Genomic DNA, 14991 nt, shown 5'->3' on the forward strand with positions numbered 1-14991 from the left:
AATCTATTATGCTTCAGTTGAAGTAAAAAAAAAATAATAATAACAATGCAGGAGTAACAATCAGAATCTCAGAAAGATCAAAAGCAAAATTACCCCTAATGAAAAGAGAATTGGGATAGCTACATTTTGCTTTAAAAAAACTACCATAGACTATAATAGTTAAATCAGATAAATATCTGTATAGGCTGATGATCCCTATATACCTATCATTATGCAATACTATTTTAGTTGCCATGGAATTTTCTCTCAATTTAAAAATAATAGAGCTCTCAGAAGCATTGATAGTACCAAATTCTTCTTCTTCCTCTGGGCTGGAGTAAACTTAAATGCCTGGGAAATTTCTCTGTGCCATGAGTTTATAAATGGGGAGAATAAAAAGTAACATCAGCACTGCTTTGGGGGAAAATTTGGTTAATAATGAAGCTTTCGCATTTCTGATTGAATTCTGATTTAGGAAGATAAAAAGCAGCTGGGTCCTGAATTATACATAAAGGGAGCAGTTTGTGGATTATTCTTGCCTGTGTCTACTTTCATGTTTTGTATAATTTAGACCTTAATATAGTGGGGAACTTTTTTTCATTTTATTATTCAATGCCTGAATTATTGCCTTGTCCTTCCCAGTAGCAGTTGGTGAGTTTTATTTACATGTGTAAGCTGGGATTTTGAGGGTTAGGTTACCGTTTTGTATCTGTGAGAGAGATGCATAAGCATTTTGAGCTATGCCCCTATTATTCCATATGGTTCCATAGCACCATGAAAAATAGTGATATTAAAACATATTATTTCATAATAAAAAATTGAAGAAAATTTCTAGATCAGCTTCAAGGATGGCCAAATCAGAGTAAGAGAGAGGAAAAGGGGTCAAAATAAAAGAGAGCCATATTCATTGTATCCTCTAGGAAATTGGTCATTACTGTGCTATACTTATTAGAGGAGGGAAATATTTAGTTTCAGGACTGCTCATGTACTTCAGAACCAATAGATATTTGGTATTTCTTCTGTGTGGATTTGGAGGCAAGCAAATTTTTATTCAGAAAAATTAAGAAAAAAAGAAGGAAAATTTTCAAACCAGACTTCTTTGGAAAGAGAAAAACTATACTGTGCATTTTAATCAGTTGATTACACTGTCATTGCATGATGTCATAAATTATAAAGTCATAATGCGCTTATTTCCAAGGGCAACACTAAATTCTTGTTCTGATTTTTTTTTCTTTAAGGAAAGATGAAAACTTCTCTGTTTTTCTCCTTTTAAGGAGCTGAAAGTCAGTTTATTATAGTAGTACCCTTAGTCTGCTATTATTAATGAAGTTTGTCAGTTTCTGTTTTTGCTATTAAATGTAGTTTTTGTTTTTGTTTTTGTTTTTGTTTTTTTTTTTTGAAATGAGGGATTAGCTATATACAACCCATGGCCTTTAATTGGATATTCATTTTCCAGAGAGATTTGCTTCACACTCTTCAGAAAGTTGATGAGTAGATGGTAGCTGCTAGTCCCCTCTGACTTTTGAGCATAAAAGAATAAGTAATCAAACTTCACCTCAAAAAACAGCCTCAATAGCATGATTGTAAATCAGCATTTTATATATTTTTCTTAGTCCAGTCTTATATGAATAAAATAAAAATTAGTGACACAGTAAATTCCAGAATTCTTATGGCAAATTTTGATACTCCTCTGTTTTTGTGTTCAAATATTTAATTGCTATCACTAAGTAAAAGTGTTTTTATCCTTTATTCCCTGTATGACCAAAGAAAAAAGAAGGAAAGAAAGAAGATCGATGACAATAGAGTGAAGGGAAGCATTCTTCATTTTGTTTACATAAAAGCTAGTTTCTGCCAAAACAAAGCTATACTTTTGCATTTAAAAGTAAGCAATCCATTTTTCACTATACTAATGGAAAAAACATCCCCTTGAAAATGGCAAATATATGGAAATTCACACCCTTTTTGTCTTAGCAGTAATAAAGATACGTAGTCTTGGCAAGAACATTCTGAATGGACAAGAGGAGAAAGATGAGAACCAGGGAGCTCAACAAGGGGAAAATTGAAGTAGTCAAAATGAAAGATGGACAAAATATTAGCGAGAGTTTTAGCTACAGAAATGTATTTGTATACTCATGTCTCTGCATAGCCATATATCTCATTGTCCTTCATGTTCAAAGATGATGGAACTTGTGAAAATAAAGAAAGATGTTTCTTATGATAGAAACATTATATCTGGTTTATTTTCACATAGTTTAAGTGAGTGCCCATGACTTTCTTAGATCAAGAACTTATAGGAGGAAGGAGAGGTAAACATAAATTCAAGCAGATGTGATAAAATGAAAAGACCTTAAAAAACCCAAAACTTTTCCTTTATCTAGGTGGCTAAAAATAACCAAGCAGGGGCACAAACTATAAAAATTCCAATTAGGGGACCAAACAAAGAAATGATGCTGTTTATGTACAAAATGCAAAATCAAAATGAGGGATCAATGTAATGTGTGTGTGTTCCCAAACCAAACTTTAATAGATCTTAAAACATGTCTGGCAATGTAATAGGGCCTCAGTTGTAAATCTGAATCAAGAAAGATTGTTTATGTTGTTTGTTTGTTTTTTGTTTAGTTTTGTTTTTATGGATAAATTATATATCTATTTCTATGTATTTGTGCCTCAGACGAGACTAACTTTCTGGATCAGAATGCAGTTACTTGGAAGTTGATAGTAATCCCAGTGACTAGAAAGAAATAATGCCATTTCCAAAGGTATATAATTTGAACTCAGGGCATCATTTGAATATGACAATAAATATGTTTTTTGTTAATTTTATGGGTTTTCTTCTTTGTTCCAGTGAACACATTCTCTATTTGAGATTCCCTGTACATGAGATCTCTCTCTTTCCCTTAGGTATTCAGCATCAGTATTGAGCTAATACTGACATTCTTTCATTCATTTAATAAACATTTATAAAATTTACCATATGCAAGGTATTAAAGGAGATACCATGAAGAATACAAAAGTGAATAAGACCTACCCTTACCCTTTAGGAACTTAGGATCTAATAAGAAAGGTAAACATGATCTTATCTAGTGAATACAAGACATTGAATTGAGTCATATGAGAATAGTAGGAGATTATATAAAATAATATGTTAGAGTTGTAAGAACATAAAATGTTTTGTTCTAGCCACCTTATTTAAAATTGAGGGCCAGAGAGAGCAAATAATTTGTCCAAAGTCATGAAGTTATTTAGTAGTAGAAAAAAGGGAGCAGAACATAAAGCTTCTGTTTCCAGCATTATATTGCATTTATAACTAGACTACATGGTCACTTCCTTTGCTGGGTAAATAAGGGACAGTTTCATTCAGAAGGTGGCATTTGAATAAGAGATTATGGTTGGATAGAAATAGTATTCCAAATAGAGACTTTACTATGTTTCTTAGAATCTGTGCCATTCTAAAATTCATCATCAAACTATTCCTTAGTTTTATGGGAACACGGGAAAATGAGGAAGATTCTATGTGACCCAAATAATTTTTAAGGATCCAAAAAGACTTCTATGACTCAGTTGACCCAGGTGCATCAAAACTGAATGCTGTCAAAAAATTTAGAATTATGATTTGTGGCACAATCTCTGTGGTTAAGTCAAGCCGAACTGTACAGTATGCTCCTTTCTGAGTCTCCACCACATCCTTACCTCCAAACCACTGAATCCTCATTGGGCTCTAATATTGCCATGATTCTAATCAATGTTATTTCCATTGCCTGTTACACCCGTCTCTTCCTTTCCTTTGTTGACCTACTCATTCCAACATTAATGCATCCTCTTCCAGAAGAACTTAACTGAATTTGTAGTCAATAAAAACTTTATGTAAGACTTCACAAAGTATATTGTTTCTACAACTTTTGCTATGTGATCATGCAATACTGGATATTAAAGTCAGCTAGGTAACATAATGGATAGAGTCTTGAACTTTGAGTCAATAAGTCCTGAGTTCAAATCAGACACATATTGCGTTATCTTGATCAAGTAACTTAACCTGCCCCAAGTCCATTTTCCTTGTGTATAAAAATACATCTACTTCACAGGGATGTTGTTAGGATCAAAAGATATATATATAAACATATACATATAAAAACATATATATGCATATAAAGTATATTCATACACGCATATATTTATATCCCTTAAAATGCCACATAACTGTAAACTAATGTTACTATTTACTACTACCACTCATTTTATTGGTTTCATCTTATTATTAGATAAGTTCCCTGAGGGCAGGTACAATGTTTTTATTTAAACTTTGCAATTCTACCAGAGTCTGTCTGTGTGCACTTGAGCAAAGCAGACCTCTCCTTCCTCAACTCTAAAATCAGGGAATTGAACTAGATAACCTTTAAGAACTCTTTCAGCTCCAACTCCTTTTGAAATTGAAGAGGCAGGATGGTTTGAATAGAAACAGGAATCAGAAGACCTAACTGTGAATCACAGTTCTTTCACAATGACCTTGGAGAAGTCTGCTAATAATTCTGAGATTCCATTTGTTTACATATAGATGACTTTTTATGATTCCTTAATCTTCCAAATCTAAATCTGTGATCCTATGAAGTGATATTTTGATCATATTTAATCACTGGAAATACAATTTAAACATGCTAACAAAATGGAAAGTGGTTTGCCAATAATATTATGATCATGTTTACTTGGTTATATGCAAGAAGAGAGTTCATTGCTATTGGTGATGTGTTCTGAAATTCTGTTTGGCATTTGCCGAACTATAGACACAAATGTTTATAACCGCTTTTCTGTTGAACATCATAGAAACTTATCTAACAATCTGTGATCTGATTATATGTAGCACTAAATTACAATTGCATAACCTGCATATGTATTTTCCTTATTAATAATAACATGTAAATGTATATCTATGTGTGTCTGCATATGTGTGTGTGTGTATGTTTGCGGGTGTAAATTTACTTCAAGGTTTACAATGATTCACATAAGTTAGAGTATATATGGGCTCAAGTCTTATCTCTTATATTTGCTGCCTTTATTGCCATAGACAAATCATTTAATTTCCTCATACTTGAATTTCCTCATTTGCCTCATATGTAAAAAAGAGGAATTTAGACTAGATGGCGTGCTAAGGTTCATTCTATCTCTAGACACAGGACCTTCTGCTTCTTATAGAGAACAAATTAGGTAAATGCAGATATTGTTATTCTCACTTTAAAAAGTCTGAAAACTAAGAGTCAGAGAGGCCAATTAATATGCTTAGGGTCAAATACCAAGTATAGAATTTGAACCAGGTTTTTCTTCCCATTGTGCTATGCAATATGTTTAAAAAATTTTATAATGTCTTGAGACTTGATAATAGTAGAATATTTCAGAATTCATTTGAATCTTTCAGAAAACATATCTTAAAATCAGGCAAGGTGTGGGAAAGAGGTTGGTGGGTAGGAATGAAAATTGTGTATGGGGCTAAATATTCTTAAGTACTTATTCCAAAGTTGGCAGATGTTAAGTGTTGATATAAAAAGATAAGACTAGTGAATGAGAGATATTTTGTAGCAACAGATGTGATAGTAATAATGTTAAAATGACATGAAAACTATTCTCTGAAAGAATATCTCATTCAGAAACCCGATTCTCCCCTCCCTGAACAATTTCTTTCTTCTAAGAGCATATAATAAAGATAAAGCATAAAAACATATATTAATGATAAAATGTGGCAAATAAGAATGCAGCAGAGCACTAAGATAGGAAAAAGGAGGAGATTTGGTTGAAAATATTAGAGATAAACTCCACCCTTATGCAAATTAACATGCAAAGTTTAGTGACAAAGGCTTCAGTGGATTATTCCTTTTTAATATTTGAAATACCAGAGAATTTCCCAGAATACACTGCCACCCAGAGGTTTCAATAATACTCTTTCTATCATCCAGATAATGTCATCTATTCATGTCAACCTTCACAATATACCCTATCTCTTACCCTTTACCTTCTAAACACTAGAAAGACATATCTTCTCAGTTGCATACAAGATATTACCCACCTTCTTTCATCCATAACTAAGGACATCCCTTACCACTATCTGCAATTCCCTTGCTCCAAAATTAACAAAAAAGAAAAAGAAAAGTCAGGATAGCAAACCATGTCAAGGAGTTATCTTTTAAATCAATAAAGTTTTTGAGATATTGGGTTGTTGTCATTCAGTCATTCAGTCATGTTTGACTCTTTCCGAACCTAACCAGAGTCTATCAGTTCTGACCATTTCTTGACAAAGTTACTGGAGTGATTTCAGTGGATTAAGTGGCAAACAAGATAAAGTGACTCACTTTTAGGGTCACACATTTAGTAAGTATCTGAGACTGGATTTGAATTTAGGTTTTCCTGACTCCAGGTCCAGCACTCTCCACTTTAGGGAATTTTAATTTATTTAGTTGTTCCTGCTTAAAGGAATAAAGTATATTCATTTTGGAGAAAGAAATATTTAAGGGGGTAGGGAATTATGAAAGCTATTGTCTAAGCTTTTGTGTAAAAGATTTGTTCTTCATGGCCCCAGAGATCTGAACTGCTATCACTGATAGAATTTATAAAGAGAAAATCTTCATAGTCTTCCTGAACTAATAACAAAACATGCTACTTACTTGTTGACAAAGAGGTAATGAGCTCAAGATATAGGAGACACATTTTTGATACAACCATGTTTTATTTGACTCGATATATTTATAACAAATGTGGTGGGGGGTTTTCTATAGAGAGGGAAAATTGGTGAGGGAAAAGAAAATAAAGTTATTGATCAAAATTAATTGAATTTTTAAAAACTTCCAAAAAGTTGGCACCATACAAAATCTGAACTGGATGCCTCTGAAGTAAGTACCACCTCATTACAGATCTTCAGATAAATTAGGTACTCAGTTGTTGGGTGTATTGTTGAGGAATTTTTTTTTCCAGTTATACTTATAGGTTTTTGGGAAGAAAAGTATATCAAAAATGCTAGCACACTCTATCATGATTTTTTTTACTCACTGTGTAGATAAAACTTGGGCCCTTAGCTTGCTTACTTTTGATCTAATAAAATTCTAAATAGTCTTTCCTCATGATTGCATTTCATTTATTCTACTGTGAACTTTCTCCCCATTTACTATGTCACTTTAATATTGGAGGTCTAAATGAATGGTGACCTGTCATAAAGCCTGATAAACTTGGATGTCACTCCCCTGCATAAAAAGGCTTCAGTGACTCCATATTGCCTATAGGATAAAATACCAACTTCTTTGTTTAGCATTTAAATGCCTTCAAAATCTGGTTCCGATCTATATTTTCAAACTTATTTCCCATGACTCCCCACAACAATGCTACATTTCAGTGAAAGTGAGATCCTTGAACCACTTAGAACAGAGCTTGGCACAAAGTAGATACTTAATAAATTCTTGTAACCTATCCTTATTTGCCCTTCCCCCAATTCCTTGAATATGACATCATACATGAAATCTTTATTTAATACCTGTACTTATTACAGGTCCATTTCTCAAAATATTATGTGTTTGCTTAGTATATATTTTGTATTTATTTATTTATTTACATGTGGTTTATAGCCAGTAGAATGGAAGATCCTTGAGGATAAGGATTCTTAGGAGTTTTGTCTTTGTGTCAACAGTGCCTAGCTTCTTGGTTGTAACATAGGAGGCACTTCATAAATCTTTATGGAATTAAATTGTTGCTTTGAGGAGGAGATCATTTCACAATTCTTCCATGTTGTATTCCTCTCTCAGCATCTTGTTTGCATAAAGGGCTATGAGAAATGAGACAGATTGATATTATTCTGGTTTTCACATTTGAGAAATTTGAAGTACAGAAAGAATCAATTAATAGCAAAGCTGGAAGGTAGGGGGAAAATGCTAACACTTCAGTCTCTCAGACATACCAAGTATGATGCTTTCTTTCTAGAGAAGTTAAAGTAGAATCAAGGAATCCTAGAGATGGAAAAGTCCATAGAAGTCAGCCATTCCATAAATTTCCTCTCTAACATATTCCTTTATAATAAGCAATTCTTGTCTCTTTATAAAAATGCTGGATTTGGCTAGAAAAGCATGGATTTGAATCCTGGTTGTGTCACTTACTAGCTGTATAATCTAGGAAGTCACTGAATTTTTCAGTGCCTCAGATTCCTCAATAAAATAAAATTAGTAATATTTGCACTGGGGCAGCCAGGTGGTGAAGTGGATAGAGCACCAGCCCTGAAGTCAGGAGGACCTGAGTTCAAATCTGGTCTCAGACACTTAACACTTCTTGGCTGTGTGACCCTGGGCAAGTCACTTAACCCCAATTGCCAAAAAAAAAAAAAGTAATATTTTCACTATCAGCCTAGCATCTTTGTAGTGAAGATCAAAGATAGCATAATTTACATAATTTCATATTATAATACATAAATTTAGTATGAGTTATATATGACAAAATAATAAAATTAAAATCTATTTGTATATCAATATATATTTATATGTATGCTTGTTGTTTATATGTTATATGTATGTATGTAATGTATGTATGTTTGCATCCATTCATCTGTTTATCTATCTGTTTACTATTAATATTCGTGATGATGCAGAGGCCAACTGAGGAATAATTAGAGAAAAATAAAGTATCCTTTTGATTTCCTTTGTTGACCAAAAGTATTACTATCAGTCTATCTTTTTCTATACCTTTATTACTCTTAAAACAAATTTTTGTCATCACAATAACTTCTAAACCCTCCATCCTTCATTATTTTCCCAGGGCATCATCTATGCTTTAGCTTGACTTTCCTGCATTTCCAAATTTGAATCTTTAGCCAGAATTTATTTTTAAATCTCTTGTATTCTTTTAATACTAAATCTCATACCTTGCCAAATCCCAATCTTGGCATTCTTCCACCATAACCTCCTTTGGTCCTACTAGCATATTGCTAAATTGAGCTGGAAAAAGTCAGGCAAGCATTTTAATAAGGTATACTACAAATTTTGTTAATTAATCTCAACTGGATTTTCATCAAAGCAAGATAATTCATTTGCTTTTTCATAATTGATTCTTTCCTCCTTCTTATAGCATTTGTTTCAATCTTCTTTGCTCTTTTTAATTTCCATATTACTCCCTCCCCTCCATCCATGTAGTTGATTATGTTACCTCATATTGTACTCAAAAAAAATTGAGTCTGTTCATTGTTCTTTCTCTTCACATCCAAACATGGTAACGTCACCTTCTTGTCCCTTAGCTTCTCTCGTTCTCTAGTTTTAGATGAGGATGTGATTCTTACTTTGCCAAGGCCAATCTTGCTACATGAATATTTGGTTACATTCCTTTCCATTTTCTTCAGTGTATTGTCTTAAACTTCAGTCCTCTCCTTCCCCAATAATAGGGCCCTTTCATTCTGCCTACAAACGTTCCCATCCTTTAAAAAAATAAGCATTATGTCTTTGGGGCACAGTTCCATTGTTTTCCAGAAAGACTGGATCATTTCATAACTCCACCAATGTATTTGGTGTCCCAGTTTTTCCACACTCCCTCCAACATTCATCATTATCTTTTCCTCTCATCTTAGCCAATCTGAGAGGTGTGAGGTGGTACTTCGGAGTTGTTTTAATGTGCACTTCTCTAATCAATAGTGATTTAGAGCATCTTTTCATAGAGCTATAGCTAGCTTTAATTTCATCATTTGAAAATTGTCTGTTCACATCATTTCACCATTTATCAATTGGGGAATGACTTGTATTCTTGTAAATTTGACACAGTTCTTTATAGATTTTAGATATAAGACCTTTATAAGAAATACTGGCTATAAAGCTTTTTTCCCAGCTTTGTACTTCCCTATTAATCTTGTTTCTCTTGGTTTTGTTTGTGTAAAACCAATGCCAATTAATTTAATGTAATCAAAGTTGTCCATTTTGCCTTTCATAATGTTCTTTAGTTCTTCTTTGGTCATAAATTCCTTCTTTCTCCAAAGATCTGATAGGTAAAATATTGCTTATTTTCCTAATTTGTTTATGGTATTATCTTTTATATCCCAATCATGTACCCTTTTTGACCTTACTTTGCTATGGAGTATAAGATATAAGTCTATGCTAAGTTTTTGATATATTATTTTCCTGTTATTTCAGAAATTTTTTGTCAAATAGTGAGTTCTAGTATAACTATAGTAAGTAGTATGGTTTTAACCATAAATGTAAATGGGGTAAACTCCCTCATAAAGAGGAAGCAGTTAGCAGACTGGATTAAAAGTCAGAATCCTACTATATGTTGTTTACAGGAAACACACCTGAAACAGGGTGATACATTCAGAATAAAAGTAAAAGGGTGGAGCAGAATCTACTATGCTTCAGGTAAAGCCAAAAAAGCAGGGGCAGCCATCTTCATCTCAGATCAAGCTAAAACAAAAATTTATCTAATTAAAAGAGATAAGGAAGGGCATTATATCCTGCTAAAGGGAAGCATCAATAGTGAAGCAGTATCAATATTAAACATGTATGCACCAAGTGGTGCAGCATCTAAATTCTTAAAAGAGAAATTAAGAGAGCTGCAAGAGGAAATAGATAGCAAAACTATAATAGTGGGAGATCTCAACCTTGCACTCTCAGAATTAGATAAATCAAACCACAAAATAAATAAGAAAGAAGTCAAAGAGGTAAATAGAATACTAGAAAAGTTTGATATGATAGATCTCTGGCGAAAGCTAAATGGAGACAGAAAGGAGTATACTTTCTTCTCAGCAGTTCATGGAACCTATACAAAAATTGATCATATACTAGGGCATAAAAACCTCAAAACCAAATGCAGTAAGGCAGAAATAGTAAATGCATCCTTTTCAGACCACAATGCAATCAAAATTACATTTAATAAAAAGCCAGGGGAAAATAGACCAAAAACTAATTGGAAACCAAATAATCTTATACTAAAGAATGATTGAGTAAAACACCAAATCATAGATATAATTAATAACTTCCCCCAAGAAAATGACAATAATGAGACATCATACCAAAATGTGTGGGATACAGCCAAAGCAGTAATAAGGGGAAGTTTTATATCTGTAGAGGCCCACTTGCATAAAATAGAGAAAGAGAAGGTCAACAAATTGGGTTTACAACTAAAAATGCTAGAAAAGGAACAAATTAAAAACCCCCAGACAAACATGAAACTTGAAATTCTAAAAATAAAAGGTGAGATTAATAAAATCGAAAGTAAAAAAACTATTGAATTAATTAATAAAACTAAGAGTTGGTTCTATGAAAAAACCAATAAAATAGACAAACTCTTAGTAAACCTAATTAAAAAAAGGAAAGAGAAAAAGCACATTGTTAGTCTTGAAAATGAAAAGGGAGAACTCACCACTAATGAAGAGGAAATTAGAACAATAGTTAGGAGCTACTTTGCTCAACTTTATGCCAATAAATTTGATAACTTAAATGAAATGGAAGAATACCTTCAAAAATATGGCTCAGGGCAAGATAGTGAATAAAAATAGCAATCTAGTGTTTGACAAACCCAAAGATCCCAATTTTTGGGATAAGAATTCATTATTTAACAAAAACTGCTGGGAAAACTAGAAATTAGTATGGCAAAAACTAGGCAGGGACCTACATTTAATACCACATACTAAGATAAGATCAAAATGGGTCCAAGATTTAAACATGAAGAACGAAATCATAAATAAATTAGAGGAACATAGGATAGTTTACCTCTCAGACTTGTGGAGGAGGAAGGAATTTGTGTCCAAAGGAAAACTAGAGACCATTATTGATCACAAAATAGAAAATTTTGATTACACCAAATTAAAAAGTTTCTGCACAAACAAAACTAATGCAAGCAAGATTAGAAGGGAAGTAACAAATTGGGAAAACATTTTTACTGTTAAAGGTTCTGATAAAGGCCTCATCTCCAAAATATACAGAGAATTGACTTAAATTTATAAGAAATCAATCCATTCTCCAATTGATAAATAGTCAAAGGATATGAACAGACAATTTTCAGATGATGAAATTAAAACTATTTCCACTCATATGAAAGAGTGTTCCAAATCACTATTGTTCAGTGAAATGCAAATTAAGACAACTCTGAGATATCATTACACATCTGTCAGATTGGCTAAAATGACAGGAACAAATAATGATGAATGTTGGAGGGGATGTGGGAAAACTGGGACACTGATGCATTGTTGGTGGAGTTGTGAAAGAATCCAACCATTCTGGAGAGCAATCTGGAATTATGCCCAAAAAGTTATCAAACTGTGCATACCCTTTGATCCAGCAGTGCTACTACTGGGCTTATATACCAAGGAGATACTAAAAAAGGGAAAGGGACCTGTATGTGCCAAAATGTTTGTGGCAGCCCTTTTCATAGTGGCTAGAAACTGGAAAATGAATGGATGTCCATCAATTGGAGAATGGTCGGGTAAATTATGGTATATGAATGTTATGGAATATTATTGTTCTGTAAGAAATGACCAACAGGAGGAATACAGAGAGGCTTGGAGAAACTTACATCAACTGATGCTGAGTGAAACGAGCATAACTAGGGGATCATTATACACTTCAACAATGATACTGTATGAGGATGTATTCTGATGGAAGTGAATATCTTCAACATAGAGAAGAGCTAATCCAATTCCAATTGATCAATGATGGACAGAATCAGCTACATCCAGAATAGGAAAACTGGAAAATGAGTGTAAACTGTGAGCATTTTTTTTTGTTTTGTTTTGTTTTGTTTTTCTTCCCAGATTATTTTTACCTTCCAAATACAATCCTTACTTTGCAACAACAACAACAACAACAAAATTCAGTTCTGCACATATATATTGTACCTAGGATATGCTATAAGATACTTAATATGTATGGGAATGCCTGCCATCTAGGGGAGGGTGTAGAGGGAAGGAGGGGAAAAATTCGGAACAGAAGGGAGTACAAGGGATAATGTTGTAAAAAAAAAAATTACCTATGCATATGTACTGTCAAAGAAAATGTTATAATTATAAAAATTAATTAAAAAACATATTAAAGAATTCTGTTTTTAATCCACTCTCTTCTTTACTTTCTTTTTATGGGAGAGTTCATCCCATTCACATTCACAGTTATGATTACCAGCTTTGTATTACCCCCCCCATCCTATCTTCTCCACTGTATATATTTTTGTTCTCTTTCCCCTCTTCCTTAGTCTTGTGTTTTTTACCCACTCCACCCTTTTCCTTATCTCCTGTCAATCCTCACCCTTCTCTTAGTTGTGTTTTCAACCCACTTCTCCCACTAGCTTGCCTTTTATTTCCCCTTACCCCCTTTTCTTACATTTCCCCCTAACGTTTCTGCCCTCCCTTCCATCCTGCCCTCCTTTTTCTTTCCTATTTCTCCTCCTAATTTTTAAAGGGTTAGATAAATTTCTATACCCAACTGAATGATTAAATTATTTCCTCTTAGAGCCAAAACTGCTGAGATCAAATTTTAGACAATGCTCATTTCTCTCCCTTTTTTTCCTGGACTCTATTAGGTCTTTTGCACCTCTTCAAATGAACTCTGTTACACCTCCCCTTTCCTCTTTTTCCAATACAGACTTTTCCCACCCTTTAATGCCTTTTTCTTTGATGTCATCACATTAGAGTCCATTCACAATCATGCCCTCAATCCATGTGATGCCCCATTCTGTCTGCTCCAGTGACAGTTACGGTTCTCAAGAGTTACAGCTATAATTTTCTCTTCTAGAGATTTAAACAGCTTAACCTTTAAATAATATATATTTTCCCCCATTTACCTTTCTATGCTTTTATTGAGTCTGTGTTTGAGATTAAATTTTCTATACAAATGTTTTTTTCCCATACAAATGATTAAAAATCTCTTACTTCACTGAGGCTCCATCACCTCCCCTGAAAGATGATGTTGAGTCTCACTGGATAGTTCATTCTTGGTTGTAACATTAGGTCCTTTACCTTCCAGAATATAGTATTCTGTGCCCTCTGATCCTTTATTGTGGAAGCTACCAGATCCTGAGCAATCCTGATTGTTGCTCCTTAATATTTGAATTGTTTTTGCCTGACAGTTTGCAGTACTTTTTCCTTGAGGTTGTAGTTTGGGAGTTTTGCAACAATATTCCTTGGGGTTTTCCTTGTAGGATCTCTATCTGAAGATGATGGATTGATTTTTTTTTTCAATAAGTATATCCCTCTCTGTTTCTAGAATACCAATGCATTTTCCTTGATGATTTCTTGAGGAATACTATCCAGGCTCTTTTTTTGGTCCTGGCCTTCAGATAGGCCAATACTTTTTATATTGTCTCTTGTGGATCTCTTTTCCCAGTTGGCTATTTTTTCCAATGAGGTATTTCACATTTTCTTCCATTTTTTCATTTTTTAAATTTGTTTGACTGATTCTTGCTGTATCATAGAGTCATTAGCTTCCATTTGCCTCATTCTAGTTTTGAAGGTGTGATTTTCATCAGTTAGCTTTTGAATCTTTTTTTCCATTTGCTTAATTCTACTTTTTAAGGAGTTGTTTTTGTTCAGATAATTTTTTCCTTCCTTTTTCAAATGGTTGACTTTCTCATGAATATCTTTCATTTTCTTTCTCATTTTTTTCTTCTACCTCTATTATTTGTCTTTTAAAGTCTTTTATGAGCACTTCCAAGAAGCTTCTTTGAGCTTGAGGCCAATTCAAATCACTCTTTGAGATTTCTTCTATGAACATTTTGTCCTCATATGAGTTGGGGTTTTAATTTACCCTATCACCATAGTAGCTTTCTATAGTCAATGTTCTCCTTTCAATTTCCTGCTCATGTTCTTTCCTTTTCTTTTGGTATTTCCTCTTTTTTACTTTGATGATTGAGTTTTACTTCTAGAGTAAAAGAAGCACTGTCCCAAGTTTCCTGTGTACCTCCGAGCTTGGTTTTGAGCACAGAGGCTTTTTGTGTTTGTAGGGGGTAGCTTTGCTGCTTTTTTCAGGAAATAACCTGGTTTCCCAGAGTTTGTTTTCTGAACTGGAACTAGAAATTGCTCCACTG

Source organism: Sminthopsis crassicaudata, chromosome 4 (genome assembly GCF_048593235.1).
Source record: "Sminthopsis crassicaudata isolate SCR6 chromosome 4, ASM4859323v1, whole genome shotgun sequence".
Classification (NCBI taxonomy): Eukaryota; Metazoa; Chordata; class Mammalia; order Dasyuromorphia; family Dasyuridae; genus Sminthopsis; species Sminthopsis crassicaudata.